The sequence below is a fragment of the Sebastes umbrosus genome, chromosome 18, assembly GCF_015220745.1.
Source record: "Sebastes umbrosus isolate fSebUmb1 chromosome 18, fSebUmb1.pri, whole genome shotgun sequence".
NCBI lineage: Eukaryota > Metazoa > Chordata > Actinopteri > Perciformes > Sebastidae > Sebastes > Sebastes umbrosus.
This window is the reverse complement of record NC_051286.1, coordinates 23776972-23801939: the sequence shown is the minus strand read 5'-3', so window position 1 is coordinate 23801939 and position 24968 is coordinate 23776972. Positions and strand designations below refer to the sequence as shown.

General features: G+C 40.7%; 1 long non-coding RNA gene across 1 annotated transcript in view; it reads right to left on the bottom strand.

Annotated features, from left to right (window-relative positions):
- Positions 1-680: 680 nt before the first annotated feature.
- Positions 681-24968, bottom strand: part of LOC119477174 — a 36839-nt gene continuing 12551 nt past the window's right edge. Inside the window, exon 3 of the long non-coding RNA XR_005204189.1 lies at positions 681-845. This is a non-coding gene — a long non-coding RNA (uncharacterized LOC119477174). The remainder of the gene's footprint in view (positions 846-24968) is intronic.

Here is a 24968-nt window from a genome sequence, read left to right as displayed (position 1 = left end):
GTGCTTATACAGTGATATATGATACTGTAGGTGTGTTGGTTGATTGGGACTTGCTCCTCACATTTTACATAACCCTGCCTTTATATAATACTTGATTTCACTGTAGGACAACTTGAGGCAATGAAATCACCTCGTATGATGTCTAATTCCACTTTTTCATGCATCGTTTACATTATCTGTTCAATCTTGTACTGTGAGGAGGAAGACAAACGTGCTGTTCCTGAGGGGAGAACAGCAGAGTCTGATCAAGATGTAGTCTAAAAACCTCACCAGGTCGCCTCACTGTTTCATGTCTCTGTTTTACCCTCAAGATGCCGCTGAACATCTCCACTCCTCGTATAGCCGTAGGGGAGCAGATCCACAGTGATTACCATGGGTCACGTTTGCATTTCGAGTTGTTGATTTATACTTTAATAAGAAGCAGCTTAGACTCAAATATCTATACCGTATGTAACTACATTTCAGTGCTTATGATTATTGATTTCCTGTCCACGGTGGTGCCGTTCTCAGGTAATTATTACTCATCCACACTGAAAGGCACCAGGCCAACCTAATTGCTTTCATAAGACCTTTAATACACTCTTTCAATGCGTCTCCAATCAATACATTGATATACGCATACCTGTATTTACCGTTTATATTAAGATACTCACACATTGCTGTACTTTTTTTTGGCATTCAGCGTGCAGCAGCAGAGCCGGAGACACTTTGTACTTCGTGATGTTCCTCCTCCGTCCCCTCTGGCTCCTGTTCTGGTCATGCTTCATGAACCCTGGCTGATGTACAGGTGGATCTCAGAGGCAGGATGAGGGGGGGGGGGGCAGACAGGGGCCGTGGCCTGTTTGCTGAGAGGATGAAGAAATCTGTCATTATCCTCTGCAAGCCATTCCTCTCACGCTGCCTGGGACCGGACTGTTAATTGCCCCGAGAATTCGTCCAAACAGAGACGCTGAGAGGAAACATCAGTGTCTGGGGCTGTGAATCGATCAGCTTTCATGAGGCTTCCAAAGAATCTGCTTTTCTTTGTGAAACAAATGTTAAAGCAGGATTTCCCACTTGGTGTTGTTATTTTAGAGAAGGGGGTAACTTTGTGTTATACTGTGCAATGATTCCATTATTCAGCTATCCTGCACTATCCAGTTGTAGTCTACAATACAGGCTGTACACTGTCTTACTCAGTGCTAGCCTGTTTACATGACTGACTGACATGACATGACTGTCTTTCATTCTTCTTGTGAGTAGACTAAAGAGTACAAGTGAGTTATGTTAGCACCTGCTTAATATATTAGGGCTGTTGTTTTCCAAAAGTGGGAAAAAATATAAAATCTGTTCCAATCATACCAAATTGAAAATTCACAGTAGAATCTGGAGAACAGGAGAACCTACTGATTTGTTCTTGCAAGCCAAGAAGATGCACACTGCTAGTCTTCACATCATATACATAAAAATTAATTAAACTAAATTAGCTTTGTTTGATGGCTAGCAAACAAAGTCAATAGTCCACAGTGATCCACCAGGTAACAGACAGAGAAACTCACGCTGCGATACCGTCGTCGGAAAAGCACCAAACAGCCCGGAGGAGCAGACAGAAACCAGGAACGCTGAGGCAGAACTCGTGGTCGAGGACAGAAGGCTGAGGTTATTTCCAGGATTACAATGAGGCAGGTAAGTCAGAGACGGGCGAGGTCGGCAACGGGAGATCAGTCCAAGAATCAGCACTGGAGATTCTTGCATGGGGGTGAAGAACAATCTGGCAATGAGTGAGTGAAACCGGGAGGTTTAAATACTGGCTTGATTACTGATGATTTGCAGCTGTGAGTTCAGGTGAGCTGATGAGGGAGGAGTTGCTGACTGATGAAGTGAGGTGAGGGCGGAGTCATGGAAAAATACTGAGTGCAGGTATGAAGAGGAGCAGACTGTGACATGCACGTGTCAATTTCCGCTCTGGTTTTTTCAAAGAGATAAATTTTATTTTTCACTTTTAGATGGTTAAATTATGTTAGAAATAGACATATCAGTAGGCTGCAGTTTAATTTTTTGCCTATTCAAACAAAACAATTTAATTTAAAAGATATATATCAGATTACCTTGTTGTTGTTTTTTCATTGTGTTCCTTTTACTGGTGCATTCTGGTCAGAAGAACACGATTTGATCTTCAAAAAAGGAGTCCTGAAAAAAAGTGGTGTCTCACAATCGAGGTTTATATGGTAGGTTGCACTTTCTGAGCGCACAAAAGGTAGGCGGCACCAGCTAAAATCTTGCCTAGGGCGCCATATTGGTCAGGGCTGGCTCTGAGTAGCTGTCAGAAATTGACATGTTTTTCTCTTTCCTCCAGGAATACTGACGGTCTGAATGATCTGGCGGCATCAATGAATGAATGCACCATAAGCACAAAAGCCTACAGTGGAGGATGTGTGTCAACGGCACTGTCACTCTGATCTGTCTGAAAATTGAGGAATGTCAGCAGGGCATTTGTTAGCAAACGTGACTCAAACAGGAAGATTAATCCACATGTGGGACTGAGTCAAAATAAACTACAGTGTGTGTGTGTTCGTGGTAATGAAGGAAGTTATCACCCAGTGACACAGTGTGGCTCACTGTTTAAAAACAATGGAGCTCTATTGCACAGAGGATGAAGATATATCAGACTTTGATACACCCACAATACTTGTTAGTGTCCATTGTTAGTTTGGGTCTGCATGACACATGAGATCTGATGACATGAAGAAAGTATCACCGAACTTGTCCTTAAAATGAAAAGCTAACTTTCTAAACAGTTTTTTTTATTTGTATACAAGTATTTCTGTACTCCAAGTCAGCACAAAGGAAAAAAGGGTATTTTAGGGCAGGTGATACAAAGTCATGGGCTCAGAGCTGAGCACGAAGAAACTTAATGGAGTAGGGCAGTTCCATCAGGGAACAGAGAGATGGCTGTGCAAAATCCATCAGCAGGAGGAAACAGTAAGGAGCACGAGGCCGTCTCTGAGTCAAACCAGGTCAGAGGAAGAGTGGAGAGAGAGGAAGAAACGTGGCCGGAGGGAATTTTGGGTGCAGATTTTTTACGCATTCATTACAGTTCGAGGGTTTAAGTTATCATTGGATTACTTTCGATTAATGCTGTCAGAGTTAGCGCGATTATGCATTAATGCAAATTCATTTTAACGCCACTGATTTCTTTAACTCATTAACGCAGTCGATCTTTCAGAGGCTGTAGTTATAAAGCTAGAGTAAAGATATTGGTATCACATGAAACTAGAAAAACCTAAGGATCCATTGTTACCAACCATGTCATACTAGCTTTTTGGGAAGGACGCTCCAAACTTACGCAAGTCTTTGGCGAGGAAAAACTGGCATGGTCATTTTCAAAGGTGTCCCTTGACCTCTGACCTCAAGACATGTGAATGAAAATGGGTTCTATGGGTACCCACGAGTCTCCCCTTTACAGACATGCCCACTTTATGATAATCACATGCAGTTTGGGGCAAGTCATAGTAAAGTCAGCACACTGACAGCTGTTGTTGCCTGTTGGGGTGCAGCTTGCCATGTTATGATTTTCATTTCATTGTTTTGTGTTGTTAATTGATTTCCAATAATAAATATATACATATATTTGCATAAAGCAGCATATTGCCCACTACCGTGTTTATACGAGTGTTAAATACTTAACAAATCTCCCTTTAAGGTACATTTTGAACAGATAAAATATGTGTGATTAATATGTTTGATTTCAATCGCGCAGAACAATCATCCGATTAACCGCAATTCAATATTTCAATTAATTGTCATCTCTAATTTTGATGTATCATTTTATAATGTGGCAAGCCTGTAAGTGTGGCTGTGCTTCATGGTTATACAAACAAACTTCATACTGGAGTAGAGGCGAACTGAATTCGTGTGAATCCGCTGTAGGTATCCATCTCCATAAGCTCAGCAGACAGATAAGGACACTACCTGCCCCGTACATATACTGTATGTTTAGTCAGCATGTAGACTGTCCCAAGGACAATACACCTGGCAACATCGCCAGGTGCTGAAGAAGCTACTGTACAAGCAGAAATCAATTTGTCAACTGACACAAAGTCAAACCCATCAGCAGGTTTGTCCCTGCAGGGGGAAAAGATTAAGAGAAGCATTAAGGCAGGCGTGTTTTAGGGACGTGAAGGCTGATGTAGATTTGAGAATATGTGATCACCCTGCAGGATACTGCAGCACTAAGGACACTTTTAGCTCTGTGTATTGTGTAGCTACTTTGTTGAGTTTGAGTTTTGACTTACAGTATAGACAGACAGTATGGAGGGGAAAATGCTGAGTATCCCAGGTGGAGAGCAGAGGTTGAGCAGCAGGGCCAGTAAATGCGTAAAAGTGTGACGGGTTTGTCCCAAAATGTGAGGTAAAGTGAGCAGAAAAGTCAAAGCAAGGAATAATAATTAATAAAATGTGTGTTCTGGGCATGTATTTGCTTTTGCAGATAAGCACGTTGTTTCTAGCATACAGGGTTTGCAGTTATTGAGTGCTGTTCTTTCACATAATGACCTTCCTGACATCAATGTTATGTAACATTATATGATGCTATTATTATGTTATATCTGATCAAGGTCGTCTACATTGTCGTACTGTCTGGTTTTCACGAGGCAAATATTCATCATTAGTTATCTTAATCATTCATTTTCTTAATAATCTTAACAGATTCTAAAGGTTGGCCCTAACAGTTTAGTTCCTATAGTGTGTGGAGAGCAACGATTCGGCCAAAACAGCCCACCACACACTAACAGATTCATTGATGGAATCTCGCAAAATGTCTCTTGATCAAACGTGACTTTAGTGTAAAGAAACATGGCGGACGACGGTCAGGAAGAATTAGCGATGTTAGTTTCTACTTTGTACTGAAAATTCAATAAGGATGGATGGATGATGTCATGGAGACACATTAAATAAACACTCTGGCTGCTGCCACAAATCAACCAGTTGGTCCTCCATCTCTGAGCTTCATCTTACTACTACTTTATGCTTCACGTTTAGCATTAGCTCATGCATTAGCCGCGGTTGTCCTTCTGCAACAGTCAGTTTGTTTTGAATTGGCTATCGTTCTTTCCCACGTGACTGCGTCATCGTCTGTCGTCGGGGGACAGAACATGTTTAATATTAACGATTTGAAATCGGGGGACGTAAAAACACTCTTAACACACCTCACACCACAGATACATCTGAAAAGATAATCTTTAGAACCATCATAAAATCTGGGTTTTGCTGACGATCATCTGGAGGGGGGGATCATGCCCAAAATCGTCTTGATTCTCGAGTAGTGTGTACCCGACTTAAGTTAGAGGGCGGCATGCTCACAGTTTGTAACAGGCGTTTTGTTATATATTAAAGAGATGACATCATCAGAGTTATTTTCTCAGGCTTGACAAAGCTCCTCCACAGCAGGCAGTAACCACCGGGGTCTGAGAAGTGAAGCTAATGCTGAAGTGCCTTATATCTGCATTATTTCTAACAGCCAGCAGTGGGCGACTCCTCTGGTTGTCTATGAGAAAATGAGCCTACTTCTCACTTGATTTATTACCTCAGTAAACATTGTAAATATGAGTTCATGGTCTCAATCGCTAGTTTCAAGTCTTCTTCAATACAGCATGATGTTCATTTAGTAAATGATGGTCCCATTTAAAGTCAGAAAGACCATAAAGCAGGGGATGCTTTAGGGCGTGGCTACCTTGAGATTGACAGGTCGCTACCACGGCGTTGTGCGTCTGGGAGTTGTCTGTGTTTTCATCCTAGAACTTTAACCCTTTCACAGTGTGTTTTCAGTTCATGAAAGTTAATTGTAACATTTTGGTCGCCTAAAGATGTTTTATTCAGCGTTCGGTTGCACTTCTACCCTCTCGTGTCACTTCTTGTTGCAAATAACCAAAATGGCGACGGCCAAAATGCTGATCTTGAGGCTTCAAAACCGTAGTCTACAAACCAATGGGTGATGTCACGGTGACTACGTCCACTTCTTATATACAGTCTGCTCCAGTCATGACTTGTAAACTTACCGCCTCTTTAGTTGGACCCTCTGTTGCTCCAACTTTTATTTTCTGTTACAAATTAGTGCTGTCAAACCCCATAGTCCTCATTAAAGACAATTAAAGTTTCATCTTATTACATCTTGTGAATGTGTAATTGTTGACTAAATGGAAACAACAGAAACTGTGTAGCCCTTAAATGACTGTGAGGTAATCACTTTTGGTCCCTTAATGAAATAACGGTGAAATGGAAAAGCTCAGCGTGTGACTCGAAAGATATTTGCTTTAGATCACAAGTTAGGGGTTTTAGCAGGGTGTCATTTTGATTTATGGATGTCAAACACACGTTAATAAGTTACTGGGTTGCCAAGATCCCATCTTCCATATCCCGTGTCTTTCAACGGGGGATTTCAGCTCAATGGCTTTAATAACATGCATGAATGGATAGGCTTCTTCTTTTTTTTTTTTTTAAGGAAGAAATTTGTTGCAGCGATTCTTTTCTTCCCCTCCTCTTTCTGCTATTAGCAAGCAATCAATGGCCAATTGCCTTTTTAATGCCTTCTCCAGGATCTTGTTGAAAGTCAGACACACTTCAAGGTATCCGCCTTAACTTCCTCCACGGCTGCCCCTTCATTTCTGCTCAGAAATGGGTACAAATAATAAAGATAATGTTCGCTGAGTAATGATTTCCCATTTTCTCCTTACTTGTACCCCGTTATTAGTTAGATCAGTATGGCAGTGAAAATTAATTTTCTTTTCACTTAGAGGGGACATTACCATGATTAATTTCAGCATGGAGTGGAGGAAACTGGAGGATTGCTGCAATATGAGGAGTGAAATCAATTTACTCTGATGTGAGAAGAGCCGGGGAATGTGGGGCATAAACAAGTATGAAATTACCCTCTCTGTCTTCTCCTCTAATAGGAAGAGAGCATCATTTGGCGAAGGCCTTTTGTGCCGGAAATGTGACCCTCTTTGGCCTTCACTGGGATGAAAAGAACTTGAAAATGAAATTCTCTCTATATATCGGCCATTATTTCAATATCACACACACACCACTTGTGTGGCTGACAACTGGAAAATCAATTTAGAGGCAAAGATAAAGAAGAGAAATCCAATTCAGTGCTGTTTCTCTTTGGTTGATTCTAGGCATTTTCTGGAAAGAAAGACCATAAACTAAAACACAACAATACACCCATATACTTTGCTCATTATCCCAAAACCATTTTCATTAATGTGTTGCTATAAACCAACCTGTTCTCCCAACTCGTCAAATACCACCGTTTGGTAAGTGCCCTGAAAGCACGGAGGCACCCTTTAGCAACAGAATGTGACGAACTCCAATGTAACCCCACCCGTGGCGTTATTTGATGGTCAGAGCAAGTGACGTAGTATTAATAGCGTGAGGAGTGGTGGATGGGTCAAACAAACAGAGGACTTTCAACCAGGAGACTGGTGCTCATGTCCCGTGTGAAACTAAAAGTAACGTTGACTTACTTTGTCACGTCACTCTTTAGTCACGTGACTCGTCGTAATCGTCAATCCGTGAGTCACGTGAGTCGTTAGTCAGTGAAGTTAACGTCAACCACGACCGTTTCCTAACCCTACCTAAGTGGTTGTGTTGCCTAAACCTAACTTCCTGTGAAAATGGAAGTTTATTTTGAAAGGACACTATACATGTAATATATTGACACGCTGTCCAAAAGTAATGCAAGAGGGGTACCCCGTGCATCGGTCTCCGATACCGAGGGGCACTGACCAAGCGACGCTATTTGATAAGTTGGGAGTGAGAATGTGTTTACTGTATCTTTTTCCTCCATTTTTGGCTTTTTAAGTGCAAATATCAGTGCATATAAACAGTGCAGGATGCTGATTTACGGAGTCACCTACCTCCAGAGTTCCAGTGGTTACTGACTGTATTTCACGAGCAAATTCCCAAAGAATGGATTGCAGCTGCCGATAGCACCATGAATTGCGCCTCACTTTCAATCGCTATCTTCCCTATCTTAAGGTCCGATTCACAAAATATATTGCGCTAATGATATTACAGCGCAGAAACTCCCATGAAGTTTTGCAGCTGAGTACAATTTGCCTTTTCTTTACATTGCAATGATTGCAATCCATGTTGCAAAGTATGAAAGTTGCCAAGAACACAATACGCAGAACAATGGCATAGAAAAAAAGAAAAATGTAATGATCAGATGGCGAGCTCTAGGTCCTGACCGACGAGGTGCAGAGGCATTCCTTAAAAAGACGGGGAAGGAATTAAAAAGTGACGAGAGAACCCGTCAGGGACGACGTGTCATGTGATTAAATCAATTAAATATTCTAATCGACTGACGGGCCTAAAAATAAGTCACTGTTAACTTGGTTTCCCATGGGACATGAACAGCAGTTTCCTGGGTGGAGTCCTGTGTTTGTTTGACCCAATCATCCACCCCGACCTCGTCCCTATGTGGACATTCTCGCTCTTTGTACCTCGTTGGTAGCGGATGGGTTGACATTGGAGTTAGAAAGACCTGTGCGTCTCATACAGATGCTAGTGGGTGCTTTGGTGTGTTGGCATCAGACCCCGAGGGGCACTACCAAGCGACGGTATTTGATGTGTTGGGCATGATGCCGTATGATAAGGAATGTCTTGTGGTTTCAACAGCACAACAGCAGCTGCAGTTTAATATAAAAAAACTCAAAACCAGATCGTCTCTGTAAGTTTCTGCTAAATCACGTCTCATCACAAACCTTTGACCTGACAAATGAAGAGTGGTATTCCACACGGCCAAGTTGGAGTCCAGAGGCTGGACATCAAGGCTGATCCGAGAGATTGAACTGAGCCCGGTGGCGCCATCCCTCACGCTCGCTCTGAGAGGCGTGAAGGCCGGGGAGGAGGCTCCGTCCTTGGCTACCAGCTGTTACGGCCGGACACCGAAAGTCATCTCACTTGACAGATCAAGATGGATGGCTGAAATCTTTGTCTTATCTTGGCATGCCGAGGATCTCTACTGCAAGTCCAATGAAGACAGATGAGCACTAACTGCCGGCTGATTTTGGGGACGCTCTGTGCCATTCCTCAAGTGGACAGAGGCCGGAGGACCGTCGCGGCGGACAGGCTGATGTCCTTGGCCGCTGGGGCGACTCGAGCTCTCCGCATCTTCAGGGACGGACCCTCTGACGGATTAGAGAGGGAAGGATGAGATGGGCTGCCGGTGTTTTTCATCAGGCATTCTGAGGACGAGCATTGATGTATGACGGGAGCTTTCCTCTGACTCTTGGTCGGGTGGATCAATAGTGGGGAGGGATCTTATCTTATGAGCGACAAGCTGCTCACACTGAGAAGGATGGTGGGTCTTCCTCCCAGGCCCCTCAGACACCGGGGAGCATCTGAGGCTGTGATTACATATGGAACACTACACAGCAGCCTCGGAAACTCATCACTCCTCAGTAGGCTCAGCTACAAAATGTGAAAACACTTGAGAGCAGCCCCTCTCTCTTTTCTCAAGTCTTCCTTGTTATTGTCAGCTCATTCCGTCTGTTGGTCTTTTCTTAGAATTTTTGGTTTTGATTTAGTTTTTTCGGCCTCAACCCACCGGGTGTTACAATTCTGTAACACGCACAACCAGACAGAGACAGGAAGAAAAACACAGCTGTAACCAGAAGCAGTGAAAAAGTGTTGAGACCGCCGACAGCACTCCGTTAAAACAACACAAGAGTCTGTGTTAGTGGGGCGTCTTGTTTTAGGCTCAGGTAAGAAGATGAAATAGGATCCAGGAAAGCAGGTTTGTTTCTGGACTTTTTGGATCCCTGGGTATAAGACGCCGTGACGTTCGTGAGAAAATATAATATTTTGATATTATATTATTTAGAACAGAAAATACTTTTTTATCTGCTTTTCACATACATGTGCAAAAAACTGCAATTAAAAGAGTAAATTAAAACAACATATCACATCCAGACAGGACACATTCAAACACAATACACCAATAGAAGCTAAATTAAAAAAGAAGCACCAGTTTGTTGGTTATTTATTTATTTATTTATTTTCTTTGTGATTTATTATCACTATTTACTTTGTTTCTTTTTATTTTATTTATTTATCTATTTTGTTTTCTTTTCCCTATTTAGTTTTTATTCTTTTTTGTTTATTATTATTATTCCTATTCTATTTTTTATTGTTTTATTTCTATTTTCTAACTTTATCTCTCATTTTTATTTTATTTATATTTATTTATTATTTTTCAATTCCTTTTCTATACTTCTCTTCTCTTCTCTCCTCATATAAGTATAAATAAACATGTTATTTTTCCTCCCTGTACATTTATGTATTCTCTGGGCCCATGGATATTACTCATTCCTACTAAATGGAACAATGTATGGACATTGTGGGGATGCCGAAGCTCACGGACTGCCTCCTAAGGAAACTTATGACCCTGTTGTGTCATCTCAATACATGTGATTGTGCTGTACGACTGTACCTGTTGAAAGGAAATAAAAAGTAAAAGAAATAAAAAACAAAAAGGAGCACCAAGAACCAGGACTGAATCCAGGTTAAATAAATAGATATAAAGTGCTGTGTGCTGAGGTAGCAAGCTGGCTTTAGAAAGTGGCAGGCCTTACATATTAAGTTACTTTATGGTAACAGGGACAAACGATTTCTAATATATGTTTTTCTTTGCACAGAGGACTCTGTACCATTGCCCTGAGGGCAGTAGTAATATTAAAGGTCTTATAGATAACAGTTTTAAGTAGAGGACGTAATGTTACGTCCATTGTGTTGGTCATTCATGCTGCCCTTCTTCCCGTGGGAGTCTTCTGGTCTGATCCCCTTTTTACATGATTGGCCACATTTGCGTTTCTCTAAAAGTTGATTCTGTTTTAACTTTTCGCCGCAGGCCGCTGTGTCTATTTTTTTTGGCATCCTCCGCGGTCCCCACCACAGCAGCCTAAACGCACTACCCACATTCAAACAAATAGGAAGACTGGTGTTTTCACAGCAACGCCTGCTCTGATGTGAAGCCTTATCCTGGTTTTAATCATGTTCACGATATGATAAGGAAGCTGGTTATTAATATCTATGTATCATCCTAACATTATCCAGGTTAGCTGCAGGCATCATGTTTTATGATTCAATATATATTTTAATTCTATTTTTGATTTATATTTCCTCCTTAAAATCTGTGAAGCAGTTTAAGTATGTTTTAGCTCTGAATCAAGAAAATGTAATGTGCTAATGTAACATGGATTTAGACAGACGGTCTTCAATCTTTGCATTAACAAAATACAGTCAAATACTGAATATCAGTGTGATAGACTTTTAAAAGTAGATTGGTCTTCTGAAGTTAATTACAAAAGATTTCCTCATCTTCTGTATCTATATCTTCTTTACGAACACCTGGCTTGCCTATGGCTAAGAACGACCTCAGGGCTTCCGTACATTATTGAAAAAAGGAATAAAAACATCAATACACAATGAACAAACAGGTGGTTCTAAACTTTTGAACGTCATTAGTCTGCTTGAAGATAGTGTCAGTGATGATGAAGTGTTCAGACATCATTCTATCACTCTTTAACGCTGAGCCATAAAACTTCAAATTAATTAAATGGACTGACATTTACCCCCCCATGACTGTCACCAGACAGTAACTCCAGTATGACCAATAGGAGCAGAAGGACGGTGTACAGTCGGTCATCATGTCTGACCGCTCACTCACTGCTGGATAGTGAACTCCTAACCTGGCAGAGCCCACTTGAACCCTGACACAGCCGGAGTGAAAACAGTGCAGCTGCGAGGATCAGCGAGCCATTTAAACTTGCTGACTTGTATCATTTTTACTGGGATGTCGTGAAAGGCCTTTAATAAATCAATTAGATTAAAAGAAACATATCTGTCATGTTCATTTAATAGCATATTGGACACTGTTAGTGTTCAACGAGGGTGTCATAACATGGATTGATAGAGCTGAAACACATTCGGTGGGATTGATGGGGTTTCATTTGATTTCATTACTCTGGATCAGCGTTCAAAGGGGGCCAAATGATGTGCAAGCACAAATCAGTGAGATCATGTATTTCTAGTCGTCGTTCAAGTGGGCTGACTTAATGCCGGCTCATCCTCTCTGTGTGGTGTGTAAGCATGACGGACAATTAACTTGATAGATTCTGAGACTAGAGGAGGGTTTCTGTGATGGAGCGCAGCGTGGACTTTAAGTGTATCTGTGTAAAGATCAAAGCACATCCTGTCACAGTGCATTCAGACGGGACCGCTGCATTAACATTACATCCATTTTTAAAAAAAAATCCTTTTCAACTTTTCTGTTGAGTGACGGCTGTGATATAGCCAGTGGGTCATACAAAGAGTAGTCAACCCTGTTTCCTGTGGTTAATGTTGTGAATGGAAACAAAACTATACAAAACAAAACGCAACAAAACTACTTGGTTAGGTTTAGTAAAAAGACATATTGGTTTGGCTTAAAATGACTATGTTTGTTACATTATTAAGGTGAACGTTAAGTGAGCGGTCTCCTGGGTGAAAGTCCTGTGTTTGTTTGACCCATCCATCACCCCGACCTCCTCCCTACGCAGACCTCCGTGGACTATCATTACAAACCGGATACATAAAAAAAGAGAAATGGAATCTGTATATATATTTATTATTGGAAATCCTTTAACAAAACAAAACAATGACAAATATTGTCCAGAAACCCTCACAGGTACTGCATTTAGCATAAAAAATATGCTCAAATCATAACATGGCAAACTGCAGCCCAACAGACAACAACAGCTGTCAGTGTGTCAGTGTGCTGACTTGACTATGACTTACCCCAAAACTGCATGTGATTATCATAAAGTGGGCATGTCTGTAAAGGGGAGACTCTTGGGTACCCATAGAACCCATTTTCATTCACATATCTGGAGGTCAGAGGTCAAGACCCCTTTGAAAACGGCCATGACCGTTTTTGCCTCGCCAAAATTTAGTGTAAGTTTGGAGCGTTATTTAGCCTCCTTCGTGACAAGCTAGTATGACATGGTTGGTACCAATGGATTCCTTAGGTTTACTAGTTTCATATGATCTTCACTCTAGCTTTCAAAACTGAGCTAATACGTTAATGCGTAAAATAAATTAGTGGCGTTCCTGGGACGAAAGTGCTGTGCAACGAGGGATTACATCACTTTCAGTTTTACCTCCAAATAAAGGGGTTTACACAATCTGGCTAAACATACTGTTTGGGTACACCCTGCCTAATTGTCTGACTACTCGTGTATCTTGACCTGTCACTTTTAATGTAGCAACATTATGTTCAGTTCTCAGTAATTACGTTAGTGAGCACAATGTTGTCTTAACCAACAGAAATGATGGTTAAAGCTAGAAAAATATGAACCAAGTTATAATAAAGCAGGATTTTGCTAGTAGACTTGCATGAGTTCACGTTTGTAGTAGCCTTCTACACAAATCAATGTCTGAAAGTTGCAGATTTTAGAAAATGGTCTGCAGTAATGTAAAGTAAACTGTGACAATCAAAAGTGTTTGCACATTCATGAAAAAGTGCACATGCATCAATGGATAAATCTGCACATTTCTCTAAATTTCAGAACAAAAACAACAACTACAAGGTGACCCGGGACACAGTCTGCATAGCTGAACGTCTGCTCTGTCTGTTGGTCACTGTTCACTGCTATGCTAAGTATGTAATTCATCTGGTAATCATCTACAGAGGAATTAAGGATAGAAATTAATTACAGGCATGAGTTGCTTCAGCGTTGCATGCTGCATGTTTGGTGCATCACACTCCACACCAGCAGGCCCCGTCACTCGCTTCTGAAGAGTTATTGGCGTCTAACAATATTAGAGAGAAATATGACTCAGGAAATTGGTGGTGGGGCAACAGAGCATGACAATCAAGATCCATTCCCCTTTACTGTGGCCTTGTATACCAAGTAGCCACACTGACGCCTGGTGAGTCCAGTCATGACCTCATGAAAATTACAACATGAACCTTGTGTGGGCCATCGCTCTGCCTCCTCAACATAGCCTAATTTATCCCTTTCCATTCTGAGAAAGAGAGCTCAAAGAAGCATACAACTGATTCACAACAGATGATGGTTCACAGGCTGCGTCTGACCTTTGTTTGAAATTAGTTTACATGCCAACATCTGATGCCATGGGCGATGATGCTTTCAGGCACACAGTTAAGAGATGAGAGGAGTACAAATTAACGTTGTACTGAAGTAGCTGCAGATATGTGACTGGACTCTTTGGACCAAGAAGCGTGAGCCTCCTACAGCTTTCCTAAAAAACTTGTCTTTGAGTCAAACCAAACGTAATCACAGAAGGCAGCCACATGGAAAGCCTTTTAGCTGTTGTTGCGGGCAGAGCAATTAGCCACAACTGGAGTCCTCCTCTATCATAGAGTGGCTGTCAATGTATTTAGTCATTGAACTTTTTTGCATTTCAGAAATTTGCAGACACAAACCCAACACGTTCTCACTCCAAACTCGTGAAATACCGCCGTTTGGTAAGTGGCATCGGCATCAGAAAACGATGCACGGAGGCACCCTTTAGCAACAGTATATGACGAACCCGGTGTTCATCTAACTCCAATTTAAACTCACCCGCGCCGTTATTCGGCGGTCGGAGTAAGGGATGTTGCATTGATGGCTTGAGAGTCCGTTCAGGGCGGGAAGAATGGATGGTGGATGGGTCAAACAAACACAAGGCTTTCAACCAGGAGACAGGTGTTCGTGTCCAGTGTGAGACTAAAAGTACCGATGACCTACAACGTGAGTATCTAGTCAGTGAAGTTAACCACAACCTCAACCACGACCGTTTCCTAACCCCCAACTACGTGGTTGTGTTGCCTAAACCTAACCTCCTGTGAAAACAGAAGTTTATTTTGAAAGGACACTATGCATGTAACGAGCGTATATTGATATACCGTCCCCGGTCCGTCCTAAAGTAACTCAAGTGGGGTATCCCGTGCGTTGGTCGCCGATAAGAGTTGGGAGTGAGAATGTGTTGACAAACCTGCATTTGGTACTACTTCTCGAGAATGCGCGTAAGCTAAATCAAAGGGAGCCACAATCACCAGGGAATGGATGCTACAGGGATATTTTTCTTACAGTCAACAAATTCCATGAAAGGACCCAAACCAACAATGAATGTGTTGTGTGTGTATCACAGCCTGATATATCTTCTTCCTCTGTGCCATAGAGCTCCATTGTTGTTAAAACACAGCCGTGAGCCTCACTGTGTCACTGGGTGACATGTTCCTTCATTACCATGAACACACACACTGTAGTTTATTTAGATTAAATCCCACATACACTGTCCTGCTGGTGGAAATACACACTAGAGCAGTGCTTCTCAACCTTTTTTGTGTCATGGTCCCCTAAATTGATGCACATTAGGTCACAGACCCCCATTTGATAGGATTTCACTTCAGGGACCTCCATCTGAAAAGATTTTGGTTGTTAGATATGACCAGAACTATATAGTTGTCAACTTCAGTTGAACAGATAACCATGGAGGAGACGAAACCTATGATCAGAATAGTCACTCTTATGACTCTTACTCACATTGGACCCCTGGAACTCCCTCAAGGACCCTTTGGGGTGCCCGGACCACCGGTTGAGAACCACTGCATTAGAGCACCAAATGTGGATTAATCCACATTGGTTCTGCCCAAGGTTTCTACCCGCTAAAGGGGAGTTTTTTTTATTGCCACTGTCGCATAAGAATGCATGCTTATGGTGGATCTCTTGTTGGGTCTCTAAATGATAGGGTACAGTCTAGACCTGGGGCCTGCAGCTTCAACTGTGTCACTTTTAGTCTGGATTATGTGTTTAACTTCTTCGTATTTGTCTAATATAGTTTGCTCTTCCTTTGTATATTGTGCCACTCTGTCTGTCTGTCTGCAAGTCTGTAGACTTGTTCATGTCTGTGATTGGTCACATGCTGCAAACCCCGCCCCTTTTATGTGAATGTGCTCACAGCCAGATGGAGAAACCCTGGGTTGATTTACCGAGTTGATAACCACCTTCGTATAGGACAGTTTAGCGTGATCTCGGTTGTTAGGGTTAGTTAAGCCAGATAACGAGAAGAAACCCTGGGTATGTTGAACTCACTTCGTAGTCCAGGCTTCAGCTTTATATGAAAAGCGTCTTGAGATAACTTCTGTTATGATTTGACATATAAAAATAAATTGAATTGAATTAATCCGCTGCTGAAAATAGTCCCCAACAAATGCAAAATTCCCTCCTGTTTGAGTAACGTTTGCTAAAGACTACAGTTACCAGCTGTTTTAGGAAATGACTGAGCCCTTTTTTTAAATGAAAGTATGTATTTATGACTTATGTCTTGAGCATATTCATGTCTTCAGTAAGAACCAATGGCAGGGAAGTCAGAAAGTATTGAAGGAACACGTTCATTTTGGTTATTTAATGGGACAATGTGAAAAACAAAGAATATGCCCATAGCCCTATACCTTTTACATTGAAGACTTTTTGGCAAAGCTCGTGCTCCTTGCTCCTATCAACATTTTTCTTGCCATAGCCCATGTTTGCTACATCTTTAGAATGGAGGGGCTTAGCATAATGTTTACAGGACCAGTAGTCCTAATGGACAAAAAATATTAGAATAAGAGCCAGGTGAATGAATACTGGTATTTGCCTTTAATGATTCCAGTCTCACAGGTAATCAGTCCAAATCATGAGTATGGAATGAAATACTCCGGACTGCAAGCATTGATATAGATCGATAGATATAGATAGATATACAGCCTCGTCGCCAGGTAAAATGTTGGCATTGTACGTTTGTGTAAACTAATGTTGATGTTTTTGTATTCGGGAGATAGGGTTAGAGGGATTGGTCAAACAAACACAGGACTTTCACCCAGGAGGCCGCTGTACATGTCCAACCAAAAGAAACCAAAAGTAAACGTTGACTTTGCGGTTGTAACGTATAACGTTATGCTTCTTACACTACAACGCTTGATAAAAAAGTTGGCCTGTTACATTGTTACGGTTGTTAAGTGTTGTTGTTACGTTAACAAAATGGTGTTGTGTGTTTCTACAAGTGTGATACGAGGCTGATATGAAACACATTTTGGTTCAGAAACGTCGACATTCAACTGGGTTGACATATATATTGACAATAAAATGTGTTATGTGACACACACACACACACACACACACACACACACACCCCAGAACAGATCTCTCAGCAGTTGGTTGTATAGCTAAACCCATTTTCTTCCCATTAGCATAACAGTCTGAGCAGCGCCGCATCTGCTCAACATTTCTCTCAAGTTTAGTCCAGTTAACTCATTTCCATAATTCACGAGTTTATTTGCATGTTAATTAGCAAATAGACTGAGATATGTCAGGCTTTAATTGCTAATGGGCCTGAAAGGTCAGTTCAGTCAAGAGCTTATGACAGTGTGTGCCAACGAGCAAACACGGCAATAAAAAAAAAATGAGTTTGTGAATATAATTCTGGTTGTGAATGGCCTCGCTGTGAGCTGCTGTCATCTGGAGTGAGCAGAGAGGTGCTTCATTAGACTAGAAATGATCCACATTTTGTTTGTTTTTTAATGGCCCATACAAAAAAATTATTAGAAGTGTGAATGCATTCATGTAATTTGTTTGTTGAGTGATTAGCCAGTAACTCAAGATTATCACCAAAGTCAGTTAATGCACTGACAAGAGAGAAGATTGTACGCAAGATGTCTTGAGAATAACACAGATGGCAGTATTTTGTTGTACCTTACAGACATGAAAATATAACCATGACTACCTTGAAATCTACGTAGAGCACAATTGATTTCAATGCTGTACAGATTATTTTCCTTAACCTAATTAAGTAGTTTTTTTCAGGTAACTTCCGTACTTACGTTACACCACTTCCGGTTTCGCATAACCAGCTCCGGTGTTGCGTAACTTAACTATGAACATTCCTAAACCTAACTAAAGCTGGGCATACACTGTACGATTTTAGCCCATTTCTGGCCCGAATTTTTAGCCACACGACTCATTTTGCGTCGTTTGCCGTACAGTGCACAGGGGGGACCGAGGACCGATTAACTCCTGCCGACCGATGAATTTCTGACATGTCATTCTGTATGTAATATAATTCTGTCATCACATGGGTTTTCATTTTTAGGGAGAGTTTTTTTTTATTTTACCTCTAGTGCTGCCTATACATTATATTGCAGTGAGTTCGAATATTTACACAAAAAAAGGCTGTTTATGTGTTTATATAAAGATCTAAACTCACAGTCACTCTGCTGACTGAGACATCTATCAAATCACTATTTTATGACCACGATGTCCACTGGCAAATTAAATGATAGATGACAACAGTTTTACTGTGTGATCACAGAGAAGTAATCTGTGACCATTAGTCCCCATGAATGACTCTGTTAAAATACACCAATGTTGACTCTGTATTAAACTAAATAAAGAATAGTGGTCTCCCATGCGCCCAGGGCTTGAAAAAGAAGTGCCAGTACTCCTCTTAATCACATGTTGCTGTGTGTATCGGCCGCTATCAGCTATCTCTTGTGACTTATTCCTGTTTATTCATTATTTCTTTAAGCATGTTATACTGTGTCAGTCATAATCAGTTGTGATTTTATTGCTATTATTATACTTGGGCTATGCATCCTCTATAGTAGGCCTATACTAGTCTAATAATTAAAGTGCTTTCCTGTGTTATTTGTAGTAGTAGTAGGGTATCATTCAGGTCCCAGTCAGGATGCTCCTATATATTATACAGAGACACAATCTGAATTTATACAGTGAATAAAAGGTACTTGAGATATTGAGTTTGGGGATCCTCCCCCAAGAAAATCTGAAGGTTTTTGACTTAAAACTATGCAATTTTACATAATTTTAAAACATTATTATTACTAGTTAAATTATTATTTTATTATTTCCACCTATCACAGCCTTCGTCTGAGCATTTAATTCTTCTGGAAATGTTTGGCCTAAAAGAGAAGATTCAAAAATCGTTTAAGTAATGGTTAATTATTTTTTTTTACAAATTAAAAAAAAATTATGACGAACAGTTTATTTTACATAAAGGACGTGGATATTGTATCGATAAATTACAGCACCCTTGTGCTGTGCGTCGGCTCGTCCAGATGCTCTCCGCATAGTTTTATGTTCTTACGGCTTATGAGACATGGTGCAAATACGCTGGCGCTGAGCTGTTATGAATCTTCGTTATGAATATCCCAGAGAACCTTTTATGAAGAGGGCAGAGAAGAGTACCAGCAGCTTGTGAGAAGCTCCGGTAAGCAAGAAAAATCATGGTACACCAAAGAGTAAAATGAAGAAGTGCCGGTGCTACGTACCGGTGAGTACCAGCTCACTTCGAGCACTACGTACGTCGCAAGAAATGCTGTATTTTAATATCCTTTTCAACATAAAAAGATATCCATCCAGATATCCAAGATAATAATAAGAGGAAAAGAGAGATTGATGTGTGATACCCTGCACACCCACACAAAGAAACCAAGAAAAGGTGCAGGTAAATTCACTAAAATGCACAAATGAAACCCAAATAAGGCTCACGGGACGGTCACTTCTTGACCAAACTATTCACAGGATGCTGCACCGTATGACGGTACAGTGGGATGTCCTTCTGCTACAGGCTGTAAAGCACTACGAGGGCTCGTCAAGGACACAGACGCTCCATTCGGCCTTGTTATGTCGGAGTCAGAAAATGGCTGTGATCTCTCCGATGGCTGGATGAGTGCTGGAATATCCACTTAAGGCTAAGCCAATCTCTTCCTTTTGCATATCGCTGAAACATCACTTAACATTTCACCTCAACACTTCAACTTCACAGTGTTATAAAAGTGACACATATTACCTACTAAAGGAAATGGGAGCATGAAATGGCCCATAAATCCTAACAAGCACCGCTCTCCCCGGAAACATGCTGATGAGTTCTCCAACTTGGGTCTAAATATTATGACTCGGCGAGGATGTGTGTGAGCCGCCGGCAATCAACCAAAGTGCAGATCGCCTATTTTACGAAACCAGATAATGTCATGTTGTGATCGGACATCACGTCGAACTGAGGAGAGGACTGAGAGTCAAAGACAAAGGTGAGAGGAAAAAAGGGTTAGCTGTCGGGCAAAAACTTGAGACAGGTAGAAGAAAAGTGGAGTCAAAAGCAAACAAAAACACAGGCTGGTACAGCTGACAGAACACTGGCAAACAAGTGGCAACGAAAGTAACAAAGACTGACAAGAGACAAGGGACAGCACAGAGACTAATACACAAGAAAAGGAGGGAGATAACGAGGGACAGGTGACAGCAGGGCTGATGAGGAACAGGTGAAACTCAAAGGCGGGGCAGACAATCACAAAGTCAGGAAGTAAAACCAGACACAAGAGGAGAAGACTTTCAAACTAAAACAGGAAACAGACTCTAACAAAAAGCCTTGGACCAAGACACAAACGGGACTAATGTATGAATGAAACATAAGCAAGAAGTTATCATTTAACTGCTTATAGAGCACAATCACTACTGTATAACGGCTTGTCCAGACTGGCCGCATGAGACGCGGTTCACAGCAGAAACAGACAGTGAAAGTGATCTATTGACTGTATATTGACATCATACCAGCAACATTACTTCAGTTTCAATGTCTATCTGTAGAATATGTTACGGACATGAAAAAAAGTACATGTTTATTTTTAAATCAACACTTCCTGCTTTAATTTCAAAATAAAAGCTCTCAATCATTTTTTCTTTCATTGGACAGAATTCCTTCATTTGTTAACACAAGGCTTTTATTCTGAAATATTTGCAGGACAGTGCCGTGGAACATGCAGTGACTTGGAGAGCTCCATGAATGAATAAAGTACAGGGTTTTAATTGTGGATTATTACTATTATTTACAAATTACCACACGTTTCTTAACCTTTCTCTTTCTAAAATAAATATAAATTACATTTATAATTAAATTAAATGGCCATTATTTAAGGCACACTCTATGTAGAAAGAAAGGGCTGACAGCTGCAGTTGCATCAGCAGAAACGCAGCAGACACGCAGCTAGTTTGAACACCTGACACGTGAAACACGCAGCCGCCACGCCTCGCGCTCTTGATGTTCCCTGTGTGTCCCGTGCTTAATCTTTCCTCTATCCCTTGTTTTACGATTAATACGATTAGTACAATCGAGTGAATCAGCTTTGAGTGGTCAAACAACTCTCTAAAAGATTTTGACGGATGCAAAAACCTTTAAAGACGGACGAAAGTTTCGGAATCGGTGGGTAAACATGATTGACACCATGTGAGGTCATATTTATTTTTACAATCAACAATTTCAGACGAAAAATACGGACTTGGTGAGCAAAGGCCTTAAACCTGAGGATGGGTGATAAAGAAAGATAAAGGGGTTTTAAACTTCATGAAAGTTCATATCAAAAACACAAAAACTCTTGCAGAGAAAAACATAGAACAACACACAGCTAAGAGTCACATCTTCTCCACTTGTCACTACTTTTCCTTTCTATTGCATTACAGTGAAAGAATGGATTTGGTAGAAAATGAGAATCGATGATAACGATAGAACAGCAGAGGCTAATTGAGTCCAATCTACAGCGGGCTGGATTAATTAAGGGGCAGGGGAGAGGACCTATAGATCCAGCTCCCAAAGATCTTGCTAATTGGACAAAACGATCGGTAATGATTGGGAGATTGTGTCCACTGTTTGTGTCCCTTTGCAGAAATAAATTAAAACAGGAACAATGCAGGAACACTTTTGGACAGGTTTACGTGAATTTTTGGATAGGTTTGAGTTCGGAACTTACGAACAAAAGGAAAGCTTTAACTGATACTTCCACAACGTGTGCCCATTGAAACCAGTTTGAAAGGTGGACTGTCTTTCAGGGAGTTACATTACAGCATCCAGTTCTGTCTTTAGCTTGGCTTTTAACCCTTTGAGACCCACAATAGAAACATTTTTGTCTTTTTTTAGGGGGGTACAGAGGGTCTTTAGGGGGAGATAGCAGGTCAGCAGTAGATGTCACATAGAAGTGGTGTACATCATCTGAAAAATGGGAACCTGAAGATTAATTTAAGGTGCAGCTCAGCACTGTTTGTCAAGTTTTTATAGTCATAAATCAGAAAAAAAAAAAAAAAATTTAATTATTTAAAATAAATTATAAAAGTGTATAAGGGTTTAGAAGATTATGATATAAGTATATAATAATAATAATAAACTTTATTTATATAGCATTTTTCTAAACAAGGTTACAAAGTGCTTTTCAGAAAACAAAAAAAACAATAAATCAGCAAAGAATAAAATACAATTAACAGAGGGATCATAAAAACAGGAAACATCTAGGGGTGAAATACAATTTAGAAAGCAGAATAAAATGGCCACAGAGGGATGATAAAAGCCAGCATCATATTAATCACTCAAAAACGATTTCCTATAAAAGAAAGTTTTTAGAAGGGACTTAAAAGATGGTAATGAAGTAGCGAGTCTGATTTCAATACGCAGAGTGTTCCATAGTCGGGGGGGGGGCTCTAACCGCAAAGGCCCGGTCACCTCTGGTCACAAGCCGAGATCTGGGAACAACCAGCAGAGCTGCATCCGCTGATCTAAGGGATCTAACGCCCAGGCACGTAGGGGGTCAATACTGTAGATCCTTGATGTAATTTGGGGGCAAGGCCGTTTAATGCTTTAAAAGTGATCAATACAATTTTAAAATCAATTCTGAACATAATGGGCAAACAGTGTAAATTGGCGAGCTCAGGAGTGATGTGTTCATATCTGTTAGTGCCTGTTAAAATTTGGGCGGCAGCGTTCTGCACCAGTTGCAGTTGGTGAATGGAGCTCTGGCTGATACCAACATAAAGTGCATTACAGTAGTCTAGGCGGGAAAAAATAAAAGCATGTATAACCTTATGTAAATCGGAAGGAGATAAAAAAGATCTGACTTTAGAGATCTTTTTGAGCTGGAAGAAGCATGACTGGACAACTGCCTTTACTTGAGCATCGAGACAGAGATCTGCATCAAATATTACGCCAAGATTTCTAGCAGTCTGTTTCATGTTTGTACTGAGGGAACCAAGCTTGAAGTGAAGCAGACTGGTAAAGATTGTTGGACCAACGGCTATAAGTTCAGTTTTATCATCGTTAAATTCAGCAATCCAGCATTTGATGTCATTGAGGCAGGAAAGAAGGCTATCTAAGCTAGAGGAGTTACTGGGGTGGAGAAGGACATATAGCTGAGTGTCATCTGCATAACTATGGTGGGAGACACCGTGGCTCTGAATGATCTGGCTTAGGGGAAGCATATAAATTGAGAACAGCAGTGGGCCAAGAATGGACCCTTGAGGAACTCCACAATTAAGATGCGTAACAGAGGAACTGGCATTTTCTAAAACAACAGAGCAAGTTCTATTAGCAAGGTAAGAGTGTAGTAGGTGAAGAGCTGTTCCCTTTAGACCAACCCAGGTTTCTAGACGATGCAGGAAAATAGAGTGGTCAATGGTGTCAAAAGCGGCACTTAAATCTAAAAGCACCAGGACTGAACAGGCACCTCTGTTAGCTGTTAAAAGTAAATCATTAAACACCTTAACAAGGGCTGTTTCTGTGCTATGGCGGGCTCTAAAGCCTGACTGAAAACTGTTAAAAGTTTTATTGTTATTCATAAAAGAGATTAATTGGGTGGAAATTACTTTCTCCAGTACCTTAGATAAAAACGATAATTTAGAAATTGGTCGGTAATTATTAAGCAAAAGGGGATCCAGATTGGGTTTTTTTCAGTAGTGGTTGAATAATAGCATGTTTAAAATCCTTTGGAAAGAAACTGTTGATAATTGTCAAAGAACTGTTGATACAGTCTAAAATTTAAGTAGAGGATTTCATTTGAGAAATTAAAACACCAAGTGCTGAGATGTTAGTGATTTGAAACTGGGTGAGGGAGACAGGATTATTGTGGATGGTGGGTAGATTTTGTGGATTTGGTGAAATTTGAGACCGAATGTTCTCTACCTTCCCAACAAAATGTGCAGCAAATTTCTCTGTCCAATCATTACAAGGTTCAAGGTCTGTACTGGTTGGTCCATTAAGAACAGAGCTGATGACATTAGAAAGTACTTTAGGATTGTGATTGTTTTTGGAAAGTATATCTGAGAAATAAGCTGATCTTGCGTCTTTTATTGCTACATGATGTCCATCCCCATGCTCTATTATGTCTCATAAGTTGTTGCAGCAATTTTTAGGTTGATACCATTTGTTACACAGATTTGGTGCTAAATTTAACCATTTTCTTACCACTCGAGAATTGATAAAAATGATCAATAATCCCTCCAAAATACCACATTAAGACACCAAGACCTTGAGGAACACAATAGAAAAAGCAATTCTGTGATTTGGTTTAAAAAACTTTTGACATTTGGAGATTTCTGCATTTTTCAGCGATTGGATGGTGATCACTTCTGTTGTGTAAATTGCTCAGAAACCCCCTTATTGTCAATCTAGCTAGGAAAGCCATCCATCCTATGAATGCTCTAGGTCTCTAGTTTGTGGCTGTAAAGTTTCATGAGGCTGTGATTACCCTAGAGGTCACCACAGGTCATTTTATACAGTGAGGTCAAGTTTCAAAAAATGGTCTCACTACAATGAAATGGCTACTATAGGGACTAACATCATCACACATGAATACAGTTGGGCTCATTGGATCCACAAGAGTCTCAGCTTTACAGTGATATCCAATTTATGTAATTCAGGACTGTTTAGGGACCCCAGTATGCAGAAATATTCAAACACAACATTTTAGAATACCCAAAAATAACACAATTATACTGCATTCAAAAACTGCATGTGATGATCATAAAGTGGGCATGTCCGTAAAGGGGAGACTCGTGGGTACCCATAGAACCCATTTTCATTCACATATCTTGAGGTCAGAGGTCAAGGGACCAATAATATTGTTACCAATA